General features: G+C 39.6%; 1 long non-coding RNA gene across 1 annotated transcript in view; it reads left to right on the top strand.

The window, feature by feature from the left end:
- LOC142055030 (uncharacterized) overlaps nt 1–21,673 on the top strand; it is a 275,522-nt gene that overhangs the window by 153,511 nt on the left and 100,338 nt on the right. Inside the window, exons 3-6 of the long non-coding RNA XR_012659779.1 lie at nt 13,131–13,275; nt 13,394–13,475; nt 14,437–14,479; nt 15,909–16,027. This is a non-coding gene — a long non-coding RNA (uncharacterized LOC142055030). The remainder of the gene's footprint in view (nt 1–13,130; nt 13,276–13,393; nt 13,476–14,436; nt 14,480–15,908; nt 16,028–21,673) is intronic.

Below are 21,673 nucleotides of genomic sequence, written 5' to 3'. Positions count from 1 at the left end.
AAGATACATAGTTAGAGATTTCATTCAGGGAGAATGAGGAAGATTCATAGTCTCATGGCATTAAATAAAGAGAAAAGCCAAAGCCCTTATCATATATTTCCTTTTTTCCATTTCTTTGTATGCATTTTTCTCCTCCTTGACATCTCTCTCTGTCAGAAAGGTTCTTGTTTAAAAGGTTTTGTAGGTGTTGGGAACAAAAGCAGCTGAACCTGTAGGCTGATCCATCCAACCAACCCCTCCTACCATAGACATCCGTTCTTTCCTTTCAAACCCTCCAAAACCACTCTGAGCTAAATGTTTCATTTTTAAAAAATGAATCATCAATCATAACCCTTCTAGTAAGGAGAAGATGATACTTCTGAACAATAACTATAAAATTTCCTTGCATTCAAGATGGTGTCTGTTGCTCTTCCTGCAATAACTGTCCTTCCTCTGCACCTACCCATCCTTCATCCTCCCTCCTCCATCGTCTCTCAAAACATGCTGTCAGCTCTGTCTTCCCACTCGTATCTCATTCCCTGACTTTCATCCTTTCCATCTTGTTTCCATGGGCCTAGTCTGGTACTACTGAAACTAACAGACGTTTTGACAATTTCTTTGTCTATAACAAAGCCAGATGCTGTCTAAGTGCTGCTGCACTTCAACCAGTAGCAAATGTGCCTATGAAAGTCCATCACACTGGTGCTCTACAGGAAAACAAGCACTGCTCTTGCCAGGCTAGCCAGGATGTACATCATTACTAAAGAAGCAGTAGGGCTATATGGAAAATTAAATCAAACTCGAAGATCCCAAGACGAATTGGAGATTGACTTCCTCCCAGTTCTGTTCCTCAGTCTGAGATCTTTAGCAGACGTGCTGGAGGAGGGATCAGGGAAGAAAGGAAGAGATGGAGCTGGAGAAAGGGAAGTTTTAAGTGCCCTGAGGCAAAAGCTTAGCTGTCCTCTGCAGTGTTTCTAGCTCTCTGAAAACCTCTTGCTCTCAGCTACTGAATGAGTATTCATGGTTCCAATTCCTGTTTTTTTTCCTTCTCTCCATAAAAGTATAAATATCAATCTATACTAATAGGGTAGTTTGGTTTTTGGAACAGAGAGAGGTTAAAAAGTTGTTTGGAAAACTTTGCAATAATACATAACGAGCATCTCACCTGCCTTCTCTCCACACCGGGGAGCTGTGTTACAAAAACTCCTCTTGAACTGGTGGCTCAAACTTCCTTTTTAGTTAAAATAAGATTTTCAATTTAAAATTTTAAAATAAGATTTCCTCTTTAGTTAAAATAAGATTGTCCATGTAAACCAGACAAGGCAAAGCAACTTGAATCTTGAAAAAAGAAACAGAGGTTGAGAGAGGAAGAATCACAAATCAGGGATTGGGGAAATGTCTATACTTTGTCCTGGATCCAACCCCTGTAAACCCTTCAGTGAAGCATTAGAAAGCCGGTAACTCTAAGCTTCCTCCTGTCAGTAGAAGCCAGGAGGTATCTCCAAAGAGCAATTCTACTCAGCTAAAACCTGAGTCAGCCTGTCAACGTACTGTCTCTTTTCGTGGATGATAAAGGAAGCAAAGGGTAACTCATTTTCTATTTTTCGCACCTCAAGCAAATGCTTAAACTTGAAAAGGATGAAACTGGTCCTTTGTATATACTTAAGGGATACAGCGTGTATGAATCTCCAGGGATGACAGAGAAAAAAAGGGGCATTAGAACTGGTGACATGGAGGAAGGACCAGCAGATGAATGAGCCTGTATTTATGGGGCAAAGGAAAGAGAAAAACTAAATGATAGCCAGGAATAGATGAGACCAAGTGATGGGCTCTTGGCAGAGTCACCTGTGTGATAGAGAGGAGGAAATATGGAACAAATGTCCCTAGTTTTAGCCATGTTTGGTGCACAGTGGTGACAAGACAGTCACAGGAAAATGTTAGAGGCTGAGAGGTAGGACTGCTTAGGAAGAAACATCTGGGCCATCTCTAGATGTACTGGAGACTGTGGTAGATATACTGCATGCAGACCTCTGCTTCTGATAAGGTCAGCATACCTGGGATTTTATGCTTAAACATCCTCACTGACTGCCATTAGTAATTCTCACCAAAACTAGACAAAAATTAAAATAACTTTTCCATGTTAAAAAACCCACCCTAAATAATTTTGTATTTTCTCTCAGATATATGCATAGGACCAGCAGGGTCATAGCAATCCTTGAAAGGTTAGAGAATTTGTTTGCTAACAGACCATTGCTCTCCTCTTTGTTTATCGCTTCATCTGACACTTCCCATGTTGCTGAGGGTTGTCTATAAATCTTGTACCTTGTACCAAATTAAGAAGACCATCTGTTGAAGAAAGCCTGTATAAGGAGGTTTTCTGGAACACAGCATTGATTAAACTGTACCTATAGCATCATTTGAAGCCCTGCTTTCTCTGCAGAGAAGGGGGCAGGATTGGTTTTCTGGTGAGCAACACACAGCTCCAGTGAATTCGTAATTTCCAAATGTCTGTTGATTGAATTTGTGTATTAATGGTTATAAGGATCTTCCTCCTTAAGCTATAAATCACATTTTATGGTATTAATTCATAGGAAATGATTAAAGCATCCTAAATAGGTAAAGATTTACACGTTTAATATTAGCTGCTTGACTGGCATCTCCCCTTGATGTTGTAGTGCCAGAAGACTGATTGGAGTGAGTTCATTTTTATGGAGTTATTCTTCATTAATAACCTGTTTCTGACTCCATCAAACATGCACAAGGGACACGGAGACAGTTATTTGTTCTGAATATGAGGGACTGTAGGTTAAATGTTTTCCTTCATTTCAGATTAGTTACAGTACTGTGTTCTCTGCCTTAAGCAGCAACTCATTGCTGGGAGATGTGTGAAACAGGAAAGCAGTCATGTTATATTCTTCATGACAGGAGTTTCTGAAAAGTCAAGGAGATCTGTTGTGAAGAGTCCACTGACTTTTGGGTTTTTTTTTCATTTCATGATGCAAATGTTTTCTGTTTCAGAGAATGCACAATCTTTTAGAAAACTATCTTGCTGGTGATTTGAAGACATGACAGAATAGATGCCTGGGAAATCAGTTCAGAAAATGTTTTCCTGGGTAGGCTGCAGCAAAGAAACAAAATATTGTGAGAAATAGTTTGTGAGTTAGTACTTGTGTATTGTAGAGGTTATGTACAGAGGATCAGAGGGCAATGTAGAGAGGAGCAGAGACATAGTAATTGGGTCTGGGAAGGTCCTGGATGGTCAGGAGAACATGGTTGACTTGTGCTGGTATGAAAAATGAAGACCTTTGTTGAATGATAGGTTGAATTTCAGTCTCTTGGTGCCTGGATGTGCATAACTTGTATATCCCTAAGTTGCCACGTTTCTACAGCAAACAAGGCTGTGTTGGCATCTCAGTTTTAACCTCGTGTTAAAAATAAACATTAATGCAGAAATATCTCCATGTTTAATCAAACTGTTCAGGCTAATGACAAACAGAAACTTGAGGGTACTTCCTTTTGTTTTGATATAACCATTTTTCTTTTCTGGAAGGCACTGTACCTTTTGTCCTCCTGAAAATGAGAGACTTTTTTGATGTCATCTAAATCATATGCATCATACTGCTATTCAGTAAGCAGCAAGTTCTTGGTACTATTCACCTCTCACATTGCCCAAACCTAGTTCATTAGGCCACTTAGGGATGAGGTATGATCAGTTGTTAGCCATCATGATGGAAGATGGATTAAATCAGCAGTTTCCAAATTGTGATCCACGGACCTGAAGGTCTGCTGAGATTTAGCTGATCTTGAGAATTTTTCATGCTTTGATTCAGCTATTAAATCATGTTTGAAGAAGCTTACCAGTCAGAAGCATATCAGCAGCTGATGGTATAACTAGCAAAATTTGATAGGAGTCAATGTAGTCATGCAGCCCCTCTCTGTCTGAAGAGCTGTCCCTTTTCCTTGCCTTTGTTCCAGATCCCTTTCTGTGAAAGCCAGAAGCGGTGTCATTGCCACTGCAACATAATGTAGTTACCAGTGGGAGGGAAAGAGTCTTCATGATTGCCTGTAAGAGGTGTATATGGTGTAAAAAGTTGTGGACACTTATGGCTTTTCCTTCCAAGGAGTTGATATGAAAGTGAATTATTGCTACCACAGAGAAACAGAAGGATGTTTATATTTTAGAGGTGTTCTATGCACAGTGCCTGGAGGATCTTGTGATGAGATGTCACATCAAATAAGAAATCCAATACTCAAATTCAGTTGTCATAAAAAGAAGGTTTTACTTTGACTCTATTCCAGCACTCTGACTCCATTCCAGAAAAATAGAGACTCTGTTTCAGAATTATTTTTATTTTGCTTTGAACACTGTTCACATACACTAAATGAAAAAGAACTTTCAAGTTCTGGTTAGAGAAATTAGGTCAAAGAACATTTTAATGTTACTTGCTCTTATTTTTGATTTCATGTTCCAGAAATGTCCGTGGTGCTTGCTAAAGATCATAAAGCACCATCAGCCTCTCCTTTGCCATGCATAATGAAAGCCAGCATTTCAACAACACTGGAAAGAAGCTTTATTTACATAGCACAAAGGAAAACAACTTTTTGAAAGACCAACATTAATCATGGACAGTACAGCAAATCACAATGTTTTCACAGCAAAACACAATCAAATGTTTTTATTCTAGCCAAAGAACAGGTTTCTGATTCTGAGAACAACACCATGCGCCACACCGGAGAGACACAAAAGGGCTTCTCCAGCACTGCACCATTAGAACTCTTTGCCTGTATAAGAGCAGCTTGTGTCTGACAATACTGACTGTGTTTAATGAACCTTGAAGTCAATGGGACTCCTTCCATGATATCTACGCTTATCTCCCAGGTCCCTGTCAATAGACCTCTGGGAAAGACATTTTTCTTTACCCTGCTCAGCAATCAGTTCATGCTGATGCAGATCTGAGGCTGAGCAGATAGCTGGGGCATTTATAGAGACGCTGCTGGTGTCTGTGTTCAACCTCATGGCCTCAGCAGAGCCCCTGCCCCTTTGGGACAGGGCTCTGGAAGGAAATCCCCATCTTCTTAGTGAATGTAAATGTAGGTTTGGGATTTGAGTGGCTTTTGTGTTTGGTTGTGGGGAGGAGAGATTGTCATCTTTCTCTGTTCTGTTGAGAAGAGACATGGATTTGCTTTGGATATCTTTTTCGTTAGCTCACTGAATTCAGTAGAAAGGCACCTGATGGAGCCTCTAGGGTACTAGGATGAGTTACTGCTAAATAGATAAGATACGTCAAACTATGCTTGATGATAATTATTCCCTGCTTTCTTCACGCATTTGCAGAGCTCACGTGTTGTATAAAAGTGAGTGGAGCAACAGAAGGGGAGAACCATGCCTGTAGGTATGAACTAAGGCTGACAAATCTGTAGGAAGTTACTTTGAGTGCACTAGATTATTCTGAAAGCCTAATGCGGTTGTGTGCTTTTCCCTTGCTTTTTTTCTATGATACTGTTTAACCGCCTAGGTTCTTACTTCTTTTCTTTGCTTCTTTGAGAAATGTATTTCTCTTACAGTCTGGATACAGTTTGCAAAGGTGTGTGAGATTCCCAAGGATTTCCCCTGTGCCAAGTCAGATACTTGCAGCCCTTTATTATCAATTGATTCTAGTTTTTAAACCGTCAAAAGTGATTTGATGTAAAAGTTGCATCTTCATTCCTTGGAACCCTACATTTCCTTCTCAAACTGCTTCCTTCACTGTTCCAAAGAGGACGCAGCTCCCATGTTCCTAAAAATAGTAATATATATCCTTAAATATATTAGTTCAAACAACAACTCCTGGGACATCTTCCTGGTGATTCCCTTCTGATATGATCTGCAGGTATTTACATTAAGAATCTGTTACTGCTTGAAAAAAATGGGTGAATATTGCAACAGTCAGTAGCATTTGGGTTTTTTTCTTCTGTTTCCTGAGCTGTTGTTTTTCATATTCCTAGGAAAATCCCATCCAGCCCAGCACTGATCTTTTTGGCACTGCCCTTTAATAGCTACCACCCATCCAATCAAAGCGGGGAAGAAGCTGCCAAGCTCTAGTATTTCCTTGCTTTATTCCTCAAAGAATGTCCTTGCCTCCTCTTTCCTGGATGTTTTCTATAAATACATTTGTGACTCTCTCTCTCTATTCCCCAGGATCATGTTTGCTTGCAATTAGTGAAGCTTTTGAGCAGATTTAGGCCACTGGTATGTAGCTCAATAATCACCACTTTTCCACTCTTTTCCAGTCATTCTTCTGTGATGGGCAAATATATTTCACAATATAATAATGTCCCTTGGCAGATTTCATCTCATTCTCATAATGCGAATGTTCATAGACAATGGACTCAATATGCCAGTTAAAACAGATTTTGATTGTACTTATCTACAGCCAAAGTTCTTGGCCCCTGGTGCACAACCAAACCATGTGTAAAAAGGTATTCAGCTCTGAATGAGATCACTAACATCTGTTGCTGTACATAACGTTTAATCTTCAAACACCATCAACAACAACAAAAATCAGGCAGTTCAAAATGCAGAAGTGGAGAAACATGGACACTGTGAGAGTGAGCTTCAGTTCCTCTTAATTGCTGCCGTCTTGTGCAAGCAGTGGTGCTTTCCTCGCAGCTAAGGTAGCCTGCCCTCAGGAGTCTCTGAGGATTGTGCCAGGAGAGGGGAAAGACTCCTAGTCTCTGAGAAGAGCAGCCCATAATGCAGCCACTCCCCACCCATCCCATTCCCTGGGCAGTTGGGTTCTTGCTCAAAGCAGGTGCTGAAGGGTGGTGAATGAGAGAGGTACCGAAGTGGTCAAGTGTTTATTGATATAATGTGTGATACACAGAGATTAGCCTGACCTTTATGGTAAAATTAGCTCATAATCATTCTGGTTGCTCTTGATAGTCTACAAATGCAATTTTGAATCTCCTCTCCTTTGTGGTATACCCGAGAGATAAAATACGATCACAATTTTCCAACTATCCTGAAGAACAGGAAGTATCAGCCATCCCTTCAGGTGCTTTTTGCATTTGTCATTGATATACCTTTTGACAAATTTGTGTTTCTTCTGCCTTCTGTGTTCTGCAGAGCTATGGCATCTCCTCGATCAGGAGGAAAAGAAGGTATCTGTGCTTTACACAACTTTTCAAAATGCTTGGACCCCACCTTGGAGCTTCTTCAGAAAGCCTGTAAAGAACCCTGCTTTTAGATAGATGTATTTTTTCTCTTTGTGGATGGCAGATGGTCTTGGCTTATTCACAAGCACTGTCCAATGCGCCTGGAGTCTGATAACCTCAGCCATCTGAATCACACCCGTGTATAGTTATGAATTCTTGATAATGTTGCTGAAGCGTCACATATTCTCTTTACCGCTTTTCTTAATCATAAGAATTCTCCCATCATTCACTGAGTCTCTCTCAGACATAAATTTTTTGTGTTTTGCTGATATGTGTCTTGAAGCTATGCTGTTTTTTAAATACAGGGGAATATATTGTGGCAATGATAATGGGAATAATATAAGAGACTGATGAAATAAAGTAAATTAAAGTTTAATGCTAGCAGTGGAAGTTAGTTATGACATTTTAGTGATATTGTTCTGTCTTCTAGAGCTATAGTTTGGAGTCCTTGAGGAAGGAAGGGTTTATTCAATTTTGTTGTATAATGTTGTTGTTGCAAATGTACCTGCTAGTCTGGTGCTATTATGTTCCCCATCTCCTTGACTGCTCTGAATTTTAATTGACTCATAGGTTTCACAGGAAGTCCATCATAGTCTCGCACAGGCTAAGAGTATGTTCCATTAAACAGAAATTTGGGTCTCAAGTCCTTTCCAGGAGTTGTGGTTAATGAACCTGCACCAAGATTTCCTACGTGATTTATTCAGTACCTGTGGTTATACCCTACCATTCCTTGCAGTGAAACAGATGTTTGTCATATTGTCCTAAACATATAAAATGGCCCGGTCTTTCCAAGCGATTTGTGTGCCAAAGGGTTCAGTTATGGCTCTGAATTGGCTTGGGCCATAACACTGTGAGACAAGCTTATTTAACAGAAATTCTAGAGTGTTTGGCATGTTATGTTTACCAGGGTGAGGGGAACAGGAATGAAATGCAGTCCTGGAAGGAGGACTGTCATGCAGATGACTCACTGCAATCAAACACTTTGAGAAAATATGGTCTCTAAATATTATGTCTACAACTAATTAACTGTATTTGTTGTAGGACCTATAGAAATACAGAAACTGTGAAGTTTAGGGAAAATGAAATTAGGTTTTCAAACAAATGCCAGGCTGCCCAGCATTCTTTTTTTGGGAAAAAAAAAAACAAACCAGCAATCTCTTTGGCAAGAAAACTGAAATATGCTAAAATACAAATGTTGGTGTGTTTTAACAAGGAAATTCAATTGCTGAATGCAAACTTTGTTTTAAAAACTTGAAAAGTTGAAATCATCCAGGCTTCAAACTGAAAAGTAGGATAATATATACACAGTCTTTATTTAATCAGCAGCTTTGACATTTTTACGTTAATTCTTTTCTCCAGATATTGTATTTTCCCCCATTGAAATATGTCCAATTTACACACAGTATACTCACACTCAAATAGACACCCTTGCAGTAGAGCTGACAGATTTAGTTCCAGATGTGACTATATATGTATATACATATGTGCTATATAGTAAATAGTGATTTTTTTCCTTTTTCATTACTAATGCCTCGAAATTGTTTGAGTATACTTGCGTAAGAATTGATATCACTAGAGACGTGGCAACATATACTCTTTATTATAAGGGAGGGCAGGACAAGGTTCAGTAATCAAATTCCTGAATGAAAATATTATGATTTTCAGTGCAGTGGGCACATGGTCAACAAATAAAATCAAGTGGTGCCTCATGCTGGCTGATAGAATAGGACATGTGTTCTTTGAGTAAGTATTCTAATGGTTTGTTAATGGCATCAAAAGACAAAAGAGAGTAGAGAGGATATGGATGTACTCTGTCTTTACAGTGGGACGGTACCTGAAGGGGCAAATCCTCTACTGGACAACAAAAATAATGCCTTTCCAAGTAGGTCTTAGGAAACACTTTTTCTCTGCAGAAGCTACCGTTCCTCATGCAGCGCTGGGAGAATAGATTGAGTAGTCAGGAGTTTAGTGACCATAGGCAGCTCAACACTATGTATCACAATCCATTTAAACTTCAGATCTCGGAAAAGCAGTTTGAAGACTGGTTTCATGAGCTAGCAGTAGGCTGGCATTCTTTTTTTCTCATCAGGATAATGGTTCCTCCTCTTGGCAAGTGCAAACTTGCTCCGTGAGACCCTGCATCTATGTGTCAGTTGGAGAGCAGCCCAGGAAAGCATGGTGCTGCTAGCCAGCCAGAATGGTGGTGTGGACATGTGAAGAGCAAGAACATCTTCCTTCAGCCTGGTCAGGAGGGTGTTAGCGCAGCACTGAGTCTAAGTTCACAGGGAGCCCCGCCAAGCACCTTCTGGCTCTGTACTAGAGGAATGGTGCACAGGAGCCAAGACAGAGAAGCCCTGAGGAAGAACTGTGGCCAAAGCTGTAGAAATCAAATCTAGGTCTGAATAGAGGTCTTCGCTGACCAAATCTGGATTGTCACCAATTGCTTCTATTTAATGAGACCCTGTGGAAAGCAGGACCTTACGCTATAAACTTCCGAAAGGGGGAGCAGAACTTCTAGGTCAGTGATTAACCAACTAGAATAATCTGTTGTGTGAGAGACACTTTGGGGGATAGCTGTGATTCAGTTTGTGGAAAGAACGAGGTGTCATTTCAGTTTTTTAGGGATGTAAGTTTGTAACTAATTTTTGTCTCTCGTTGCCAGTGTAACGGTTTGAATGTTAATTTAATTTTGCAGAATATCATTTATGTAAATGTAATTAGAAGGGAAACATGATCGGGAGATGCACAGCACCAAAGAAAATTTATTACTCCAAGGGGTATTGCTCTAATCATTCAACTGCAATATTGAGTTTCCCCAGATTTAATCTAAAAGCAATAAATTACAAAAGGCTAATGTCCTGCCCAACAAAAAGCTGTCATGAACCCAAGTTTCTGTGGGGAAAAAATTCAACTTCATTTCAGCAACAGGCTCTCCTCGTTTACACATTCCTTTTATGATTCCAGTCAAGTCAAAGTAAAATGGATACAAATGTGAGAGTTCGAACACTTTCCCTGAATATGTATGTGTGTCTGTTGGTGATTGTAATAATCAGCAATCCAAGGTGCTGGATCTCCGTTATCTCAGGCAAAATTAGGAATGCAGCCCCACAAAGATACAACTGCAGATTCTTCTCCCCACCTTTGCATGACCCTGTGATTTAAGGGAAGGCAAACTTGAGTCTGATTAATTCCAGTGGTCATATGAAAGTCTGTTGCTAATGTGCCATTGCTTTTGTTCTGCCGACAATGAATGAGAAGAAATGAGCTGTCCTTTTGCCTGCATTAGTGACTGTACCGTATGTACTCCATGGGAAGCACTGTCTGTGTGGGGATGTTGACCTATTGACACTGCTGGTGTGCGTTTACTAAAGGGACACTGGAATGAAAACCAAACGGATAATCAAATAATATTGTGTGGTTATTTCTCAAAGCCCTTGAATAGGACCATCTCTCCACCTGATAAAACCTGCAATGAAAATTTGTTAGCCAATAAAAAACAGCCAGCCAAACTAAGAATTGGTAAATGCCTGCCTAATGTGTAGGCTAAAACACTGTTAAGTGTTGGGGTTTTGTGGTGCTATTTAGTATGAAGGCTGATGCCAACATTACACTTCTCTAAGAATCAGAGTAATTAGTACAGGAAATAGGTTTCTTATGTTTTATTTAGCCAAATTCGTCTCTGGTTTAACTCCATTGTAGCCTGTATTACATTTGTTCTTATTTTCCAGTGTTCCTCTGTACAGTTCTTTATACCATGACCTTTAATTCACTGTGATTGTCTTTTATTTTAGGTAGGGGCCATAGTTCCTCTCTCAATTTGTTAGTATCAATTATGTTGTAAGCCCGGGTTTCTTGGCTCACAAAATGAAACCCATCAGAACTGCAACAAGTTTTACAGATTCGCACAGCTGTACGTAGGACATGGGGAGAAGTGCAGGGCTGCAGCCTCAAAAGCACAGAGAAACAGAACTATGAGAGGGCTGGGGGAAAATGCAAGGAGCAGAGAAAAACGAAGTTGTGAGAAGCAGAGGAGGAGGGGCTCAACATATGAATTACTTATGTCCTTGAGAGGGAAAAACAAGTCTTAGGAGGATGGCTAAAAGCAGTAACTAGCAGTCCGGAGAATGAGAGAAAGTGACTGGGCTTGTTGGGACATACAAAGCAGTTCATGAGGCTCAAGACATGCTGCTTACCAACAAAGTAAAGCCAATTATGAAAACAATTATTGTATTCAAATCAGCATCTTCCTCTTTGTCCCAACCAAACTCTGGAGAGAAGGTCTAAGGGCTCCGTGTGAATTACTTTGGCTGAGAGTAGGGGATGTGTGTGTGCAGGTCCGTGCTGGGGTCCCATGCTGTGATGGCACTGATGGGGCAGGGAAGCAGCTGCCTCCTCCTCCTCCTGCCTCTTGTATGTGTTGCGGAGTTGAGTTCCTGCACTGGGAACTCTTCTTATGGGGCTGCTTCCACATGGCTGGCACCCCAACTTGTGTTTCATTTCAGCCAACCCAAAGTTAAACTGAAAAGAGGAAAAGATGATTGAATAGATTCATAACAACATACATACTGCATCAGCATTTGGTCTGTAGGGTGCTGGTGTAAAGCTGTTATAGTTGTAATTCTCCACCCACGGGTGTTTAGGGAGGTACAAATGTGTGCAGCAGAACATAGGACAAACTGCTGTCGGTACATTTAATTAACAGTGAACATGCACAGTACTAATCATCTCATTCTTGACTGTATGCAAGTATAACACAGATCATGACAACTTGAACAGTAAGCTGCAGGCTTCTGCTATATGAATGCATAGAGGATCCTTCGGAGCCAGAGCTAGTTCCATGGCTTTTTGCAGGCAAATCAGCAGAGGATGACAGAATTGCAGAGCAAGAGTGAAAAAGGTCTTACCTTAGTTATCTACCGTGTACAGATTGCAAGATGTGGTCCTAAGAGACCCAAGATGTATTTTTCATTTCACAAGATCTATTTGCTCTAGTTGTGAAATAACATTTAAGATTTTTTCTCTTTGATTTTGTATAATGCAAGAAGGGGAATCCTGCGTCATGGAAAATGTTTTCTGCCCCAAACAAAGACTACTGTTCTAAAATTCCTTAAGATGCATACATGAAGATTTTATTAGTCAAAGAAGTCTTCCAAGATCATCATCATTTATTACAGTTCCTGTATTTTTCATTCCAATGAGTTTTATAATTATAAACTGGTAATTAAAGAGGCTCCACTCTGTAATTCCATAGGAATTCCACTGTGATCTGACATTAATTAACAACCAATTATAAATTATGATATAACTTTTTAAAAACCCGCCAGTGTCTGGATGCCGCCTTTCAGTTACAGGGGAATGTTAGAAGAAATTCTGCTTTTTAAGCTGGAGCCTTGTTGCAGATTGATCGGTACTACCATGTGTTATGGATGTGTTTCCATGATGCAACAACTACATGGATGGGCAGGTTCAACCTACTAAGGATTTGAAAGAATTTTTGTCCTCACCTTTCTTGTAAGAGGCATCTGTCAGGCAGGATAGGACTTCAACCTTCTGTCATGTCAACAAGTGTGCACACTTTTAATGCTTAGATTTTATCTGACTTTTTATGTAAATTAGACTGATGTGATGCATTGCTTGTCCGTAGTACCAAGCTTTCTCTGGCTTGAAAGTATATTTAAAAAAATTATAGCCAATTAGGAAAATGAAAAAAATAGCTACTGGCTCCAGTGAGAATGTCTCTGGGATAGAGAATTCATGATAGCAGGTTAAGGGATGAACGGTCAAAATTCTGGCGTTATTTGGTCATCTCCATTAAAGAACTGATATCTAATGGAATTTATATGTCCCCGAAATCTGACAGGTAGAATGCTACCTAGACATTTGTTGTAATAAAACACCTGGTACATGTAAATAATGGACCTTTTTTCCTTTTCCCTCCTTTTCTTTTTTTTTTTTAGAACTCAGGTCAGTAATCATCATTAAGCTTTTCAGAAAGATGGGGAAAGTGGGATAATACCGAAAACCATTACTTACAAAACCATGTAGAGAACAAGAGACATAAAAGGAGACAACAGATTATTTTTGGATAGATGAAATCATGAGGTAAGTTTTCAAAGCTTTGCCCTGCAGATTAATTTCCACCATCTCCATTAAGCTTAATGAAAATCACGTGTGTGTTTCTGAGTATTTCTTAGAACACTCCTCCCTTGCCTCTTTGCAGCTCCTCCCTGGGTCCCTCCACAGTTCCTTTGATCAAACCTCCGAGACCTCTCCTATGAAGTGCAGCTTCTGATCTGATCAAAGTTAGTATGGATAACAGAGTGAAGAGAAGTGTGGCCTGTTTAGTCATCTCCACATCCAGCTTTCATTATAAAGCAACGCTGGTCTGAGCACAAAGTTGTTCAGGAAGGTAATAGCGTGGCTTACTTAGCAGCCAACTTTTTGGCTTTGGAGTCCTCACTGTTTCTCAGAGTCAGTGTTGCAAGGACGTACAGCATTTATCCTTCTGTTATAATTTTCTACTGTTCTTGCAATAGGAACCAGCACTGATCTGTGGGAGCAATCCTTTTATTTAAATGCAGACAAACCTGACAGTCTTGACCAAGAGATAGTCCTGCCTGTTGCTTTCTCCTTTGCTAATGTGACTATACCTGTTCCCCTATAAAATAGATAAGATTTCAGCTGGGAAATTCCCATCAAAATCTCATCCTGTTATGTTGCATCTAACTTGTTATCAAGGCATCTCTGATTAGCTTTGCCAGTTAGCCAGAGATGTGTCACTGACAGCAAGGAACAAAATGCTTTGACATAGGGAAATGTTATAAACTTGCTAGATCAGATCAGCATCAGCGGTGAATCAGCCTCCTCCTATTTCTCTCCTATACTCATATTGGACCCAGAGAGTATACACGAACTAAACTTGCTGCTTTTACTTGTAACTATCCCTAGAAGGGATTAATTTTTTAAGATCTGGCTGCATGTGTTTCAGATATTAATATGTTCTTTTGGTTCTGTGCCTGAATAAGATTTAGAGGAATTTGGAGAGCAGCTGGACACTAAAGCTTTAGAAGATCCAGCGTCAAAGCAGGGCTCATAGTAACAAACATCCTGTCAGCAAATCCTAATGCTCTATATTTAACCTACTATTAAAATTACGTTTTGTTATTTTTGTCTACTTTCAATTCAAAAGTTTGGTTTCTGTAAGATTGCAGAACAAGGCAAGCTCAGTTAAGGCTATAAAATTTCTCACTGCTTTCTTTTTAGCTCGCTGTTGATCTGATGGCAGCTGAAAGGACAAATGGGAAAGGTAGGTATTATGTTTCAAGGGGAAAGTTATAGAAGTCTAAGCTGCGTCCGAAGTATATTTTACTCCTAATAATGAGAACTGGATGAACAGCGTTTAAAAAAATATGAACCTGCCCCGACTACATTGGTTCAGAACTGACTGATCTAATGCAGTTTTCCAAAGAGTAATTGATATTATATAATCATAACTGGCAGTTTATGTCATGGAAGTGACACTTGACACTTTCCTGCTAACCAGTTTAACATCATCAATTAAAACATCACTTGTGTAACGACATTTTAGTAACCAGTTTAATATCCTAAATTATGACATCACCTTCTTTTATGGCATCAGTTTTGAATAAAAGGTTTTCTTTAGAAAAGAAAAAAAGGAAAAAAAAGGGGGAAACCTTAACATTGCCCCTCTTTTTGTCGTTATAGAACATTCTATACGTTCTATATTCTGTACATTCTAGCCCTCTGGTCACTGTCCTCATTAGGGAGGATCTGAGAGCTGAAAAGCTACAAACAAGGGTGAAATAAACAATTAAAAAGAATGTGCTTCGGTTTAGCACAGACAGCCTTCCAGTAGACAGTAGTGTCCTTTGCATAACACCATTGGAAATCATCCAGAAATGGAGGAGAAAGTATGAGCATGCTCATGGAACCTGATGAACTCAATTATAGTGCAGTAATATTTACTGAGACGTGGTGTGAAAGTTCAAGACTGCGTCAATATGCACCAGTCAGTGTTCTTTTACTTTGTGGTCAGTGCCTTTAAAGTAATCCTTTATATCTTATTCTGCACTGAACAGTCAAATTTGGGTGCTGGAGTGTGGTATTCTATATCTTATTCTTGTGGGCACTGGATTTTATAACTGCTGGTGATTCAAGTCCAGAGAGGAGTTCAGAGGATTCTCAGTTAAACAAAGGTCTCTATGAACGCATATCTTTGTAGGATTAACTGCAAGGAGTCGAATATTTCTAGTATATTGTGTGTTTTCAGAGCTGGCTTTCTAAAGGCACATAGAATCAGCTCCCCTCTCTTCCTACCAAGGTCAATAAAAGTGTCATCAGTGACCACAGCCACAAGCAGAACAAGTCATCATCAAGCCTTTTCAAAATTTTTTGTGCAATTTTTCATCTTGAAACTGAATCATTACAATATTAAGTTGTGCTGAACTCCACTGGGACTCTACCCTGAGGTAATGCCCAGTGTGTCTTCTAGCGTTTATGCAGAAACTTAACCTTGTACATGCAGATGGTCTCTCTGAGTTCATGTGCTTCTCCCATGACTTGTCCTCACATCAGGTCCTTGGTTTGCAAAGCAGGGAAGGAGCTGTAGATAGGAAGTCAAGTTGACATCATAAAAAGTGAACAACTGTTGTATATTGACTGGGACATAAGCATTTCCCTGAGTAATCCAGAATAATTCCTTTGGTAATTCCCAGACTGTAAATCAAAGATATGACAAATGGGTGCCATGTGCCATCTTGGCAACCGTTCTGTCCTCGATCAAGTGTCCCATGCTCAAGAGGTGCCCAAATACTGTCAAGAAGGTGACAAGTCAGTAAGTATGATAATACTTCTTGAATTACAGACAAAATTTTAAGCAAATCCATGTAAATTGTCAGTGCATATCTTAGTGGTCTCCTGAGGATGCCGTGATTTACCTACTCTCTTTTCTCAACATTTTTTCAAAAGTTTTTTTCCCCCATGAATATTTATGTCGATGCCTCATTTGCTGACTGAATTTCCACTCTGCTGAAATTATGCTTCCCCATAGTGCACCCAGGAAAGGTGAGCCGTTAGGGGTGAGAAAAAGAGATTCCATGACCTTTAGGAAATAGCAAGTGGCACTAGATAAAACCTGTTCTGTGAGGGGTTACTTATGGATTGGTTGGACATAATTACCAAAAAATTATTATCTCTCTGAAACAATTAACTTCTAGTAGATCAGAGTCCAAATCTCCAGAAGCTCTGAACTTTTGCAAATTGGCTTTGCCCATTGCCACTCTTGCGTGATGAGTAATTCTTAAAATAGGCATGAGTGATAGATACCATGTATTTCTAGGTATGAGTATGGACTTATTTACAGCTGGTGTTTTTTTTAAAGTGAGTTGTAAATGTTAAGGTGCTAGATTCAATGCTTGTGAATGTGTTTCCTTGGTGATAAAGCTTTCACTAAGCACGTTATCTATCTGTGCTATCCTATATGCAGACAAGAGATGATTCACGCTGTATGCTATAGGTCTTGTGCTTTAAAATTGAATCCTCTATTGACTTATGGCTGAGAAACATAGAAATCAAATCCACAGCTGGTTCTTCTTAAAAGTGAAGTTTTGGCAAAAGCAATGAAGGCTTTAATGCATTACAAAAGTGTACATTTTTAAAAGTTGTTTCACTTCCTATTTTCTCTGTACAAAACTCCCTGAAGTTAGGAGTGCTCTTGTGTTTCATCTTGCAGTTTCAGCAGAACATAGCTTTGATTTTGCATGCCCTGCTACTGCCTATTAAATGCAAAGATGATGTTAGTTTAACGCGGGTACACAGATTAAATAAACAAATACATAGAATGAAATCTTTCTGGCACAAAGCAGCACTTTATCTAATGATGAAGCAGTTGTGGTTCAAATCTCTTCCAATTTCAGAGAAACAGAAATGGCTCTGGAAAAGGCGAGGTAGGACAGAAAGACTGAGCAAACCCCTCCTTACACTGACAATGTCACCTACATTAGAGCAAGAAGTGCTGGCCCAGTTGAGGTCAATGGGAGTTTTACCATTCTTTCCACTTAACCTTCCTCTGTAAGTAAAATAAGGGAGAGTTGGCCGGTTGGATGTCTGTGAGCAGTTACCTAGTGCATCTCTGCTTTACTCTGGCCTCCTGTAAAAGGATGCTCTTGCTTTTGATCAGCTCCAGCACTCAGGAACTTAACAGGGGTTATAATACAGAAGAACAGGTAGGTGCAAAAGATGCAAAGTGAAAGGATGCCTGCTGCCAATGAGGCACTGCTGATCACAAAAAGCTGTCGTCCCAGCACACATTACATGTTAGGGTTCAAGAACTATAAATGGCATAGGGTTATGTGCATTAATTGCATCATAAAGTAGAGGTGCCCCAAAGGAGGTCTGGTCTCAGCTGTGCTATGACTGGGATAAACAATTAATGAGAGATCTTACAATCTCATTAGGCAGGACAGAAGTAGGAAGTATTAATCTCCCATTCTGTGTGTTTGAAACCTTGGTTTAAATATGCCCATAATTTACACAAACAGTCTATGGAGTAGAGGGGAATGGACCTGACTTCTCCTGAGTCATATTCCCAATTTCAGCACAGTGGAGAGAGAGACTTTCTGACTCTGCAGGTTTTAAAACCTCTTTCTGGCCATTTAGGAGAAATGAGCCAGATGTTACCCCCTTTGCTACCCATTTAGCAAGCTGTAGCCCAGGCCATAGCATCTTCCCTGGTGGAAAAATGGGTTCCCTGGCATGTGGTAATGTCCCCGTCCAGGTCTGAGCTCTGCTATTGGATCTGGAACGGGCCTTCTGGCATCCCTTGATGAACTCTCATGTCATTTACAAAAGCTGTCAAGGGCTGGCATTGGCTTTGGAGAAACCTTAGAGATGGAGCATAGGACTACCACACCATGGGCCAGCCCTGTAGAAATCCAGATGGAGGCTACCGAGGTTAGGAATGGCTTTATGTGCTCTCTACCTCATGGGCACAAGTCCTGTAGGACTGATTTGGAGAAATCTACTCACTGCTGGGCAGGCATGAATGTAATTGTAAGGATCTCTCATGTCAGCCTTGAAGTGGACTACCACCCTGCAGATGGTTCTGATTAGAGGCCAGAAGAGAGGAAGAAGGTGCAGTGCCTCCTAGGGCCTATATTGCTGCTTTTGGATTTGCTGCCATTGTTGACTTGGCTTTGGGGCAGCTTTTGCTGGACCTGTTGCCTAGATCCTGATTTTGGCATTGTTTTGTCTTTTCTTGTACTGTTTTGTCCCAGTTTTGCTTTGGAAATGTCCAGAAATGGAAGAGGCGCCACTTTGTCAATAGTGTGTGTGGCAGACAGTTTGTCTCCTTCACTCTTGGATGGCCTTGAAATTCCCCTTAATTAATATTATCATTAGATTCTCACCCATATCACCCACTCTGTCTCTTCTGCTTAAATATGCTACCTCCAAATACAATAAATCTGAAAAAATGTACGTATTATTTTTCTTTCTAAATCAAATCCAAAATAAATGAATGAGCAGTATAGTTCCACTATAGTAAATGCTGATTTTGCTTCTTAAATTTTTTCCCCTTCTTTCCTATTTCCCTTTGTTTTTCTCCACATGTCCAGGATACATAAACCCCCTGTCACTCTCACAGTTTTTTCCAGCTATGCAGCTGCCTGTCAAGAAATACATTGTAAAATTCCTACCACTACCCATTCCTTAATTCAGACAAGCGTTAGTCCAAGATCCACAAAAGTTATTTGCTTGCCTAGGTTTTACCCATTCCATGAACAAGTTTGCAATTTAACAGGAAACAACACAAAGCAAACTGCCCTCTAGCCTAGGAGATTCCTCTAGAACATCTCCGTTGGAAAACTCCTGAATCAGGACAATCAAATATAATGAGATTTGGAAAAATTTGGGTTCACCTAAACTTTGGCTGGATAACGCATTTCTTAGAGAACAGTTTCCTTTGTGAAAACTGTCTGAAAATGGAGTGAGATGAAGATTAATATTTCTCCTATCCCATCCTTGTCCTAAGTATATTACTGAATGATACTACTAATAAAAAAGGATAAAAGTGCTTTTTAGGTTCCTGAAAGTTGTTCAAGATGGAACCTTGTGACAGCAGGGAAATGAGTTTGATGGAGGCAGGTCTCATGTCTTTTTACTTTGCCACATTTAAAGTAGTGCAGGAACTAAAGCATACATTATTGTCAATATTTATTGTCAACTTTGTCAATATTGTCTTATCTACCCGCAATTACAAAACTGACACATTCTTTGGGTAATAAGTATTTTCATTAGTATTATTTCCTTCCTCCAAGTTGAAGCATCTTAGGAAAAGTTACAGATCTGACAAACAAAATAATAAACAAAATCAGACAAGGGAATGTTTGCTTTTCTGGCAGTATGCTTTCATAGTCACTGTTGACATTTTTAGTTTTCTGACAATGGAGCGGTTTAGTAAGTCCCTTTAAATTCGTTTCCAGCCAGAACCAGAATCATCTCCCAAGCAAATTCCTCCTTACAATTGCAATGTGATAATTCATACCTGGTATATCTGTTTCTCAGTGCCTGATTATGAGCTAGGGATTATGAGCTATTTATATTTAAGAGTGTAATTTGTTTTTTAAAGTCCCTTTTGTCATCCCCCATTTTTTGGTCCCCCTACAAACATCTTTTAAGAGCACCTGAAATCCCACCGGCCTCAGAGGACAAAGGCGGGTACACAGGTGTTGCAGATAACCTGGCCATTCCACTAACTGATGGCTTTGCAGGGAACAACATGAACATCAGCTTTGATTTTAAAGTATGCAGTTGCTTTGGCACTGCTGGTGGGGGTAAAGAAGTGAATATTATGTCATTTTTTTATAAATATCCAATGGACTTGCATGGATTCTCATTAGTTGATGTATCAAGGCTTCCCTAACTACAAGATAAATAAGCTAATAGATACATCAGTTAAACTGAGTTGAGCTTAAGCGTCTTAGATAATAAAGCTTTGCATAAATTCTAATTCAAACAATTTCAGCAAAAAGTGTAAAAGGTAGCCAATCTGGGATAAAAATGTTTTTATTTCAGTGCCTTGTTCTTCATAACATCCTTCACAGATGCTATAACATTATTTTAGTCTTTAGAAAAATATCTAACAACATGATTGTCTCACACCAAGCGTAATCCCAGTGGAAATTAAAATTGTGTGCATTTTCTCATCACTCTTTATTTAACAACTGGGAGAGTTTTAATATTTGAAACTCAGCAAGAAAATTGTCTTGAAACACAGAGATTCCTTTGGGGTAATTTCACTTTTGTTTTATGTAAACTTTAGCTGAACAATTTTTTTACAGTAATGTGGATCTGTGGATTGTATGATGATTAACAGGACTTCCTATATGTGCTTCTCACTTAACATATGAGGAAAAACAGTAAAGAACATTCTAAGAGAATCATTTGAGTCATCTAGCCTTAGCTATAAAGATGCCCTGTTTCAGGTTTTTTAATACTTTCTTTTAAACCCATATCACTGGGTTTAAAAGCGAACCTGAAAGTCACTGTATTCCTGCATGAAAGGCAATGCAATTGTAACTCTTCTTCAATTTTCACAACAATAACGTCAGACAAAAAAGCATGAAAGAATAAACAGAACTCTGCTGTGGATATTCAATGCCAGGAACAAGTGAAGACAGGAAGAACACTTTAGACTCTAATAACAACTACAATTACAGCATCTTATCCAGAGCTATGTTTGATGTAAAGAGGAAAAGTTGGTGCTAAGAAGAGAAGACAACAGAGAAAAATATACAGAGACCTCTGCTTTGTTTACATGAAGAACCTTTGAAAAGCTTTTGCAGTATTACTTCCCCAGCTCACCCCAGGTTAAGACAGCAGGGTAGGCTGGGCTAGGACAGAAATAGCATTTTAGCATTGCTGACAAAAAGTGGTGTGCTGTCCCTCATGTAAAGTCAGTAAGAAGGGGGGGTTTATAACTCCCAAGAATATACTTGGCCCCATTGCAAGTTAGTTAGCATTTTCCTTGGTGCTTTGGAGGACACTGTTTTATTATTTTTTCCTGTGAGAGGACATCTGGCATCCCCAAGAAATCTAGCATTGATGAGACTTGGTAATGCAGTTTGCTTGACTCGGAGCAGCAGTATCCAGAAACTGATGGCTCATCTACAAAATGCGCTGGTTGTTTTCCTTCAACAACTAAAGGACAAATGCTTGCAATGCAAAGTAACATTACAATAGGCTTTTGCAAGTGGCCATAGAAAAGTGACAGTGGATTTAGTAGGGTTGATTGTATCAGCTGATTTCCATTCTTCGAACCTTTTTCTTTTTGCCTGTAATCGACCCTCAGAAGACAGGCTTGCTAGTGGGGCATTATGGCTATCATGTAGTGGCTTCCTATATTCATTATAGCTTAGATCTCTTCTGCAGATTGAAGATTCAGAGGTCAATAAGCACCTTTCAGAAACACTCCATTCACACT

This window comes from Phalacrocorax aristotelis, chromosome 3 (assembly GCF_949628215.1).
Source record: "Phalacrocorax aristotelis chromosome 3, bGulAri2.1, whole genome shotgun sequence".
In the NCBI taxonomy this organism is placed as follows: domain Eukaryota; kingdom Metazoa; phylum Chordata; class Aves; order Suliformes; family Phalacrocoracidae; genus Phalacrocorax; species Phalacrocorax aristotelis.
The sequence above is the reverse complement of the archived record's forward strand: the minus strand, read 5'-3'. Positions and strand labels throughout refer to the sequence as shown.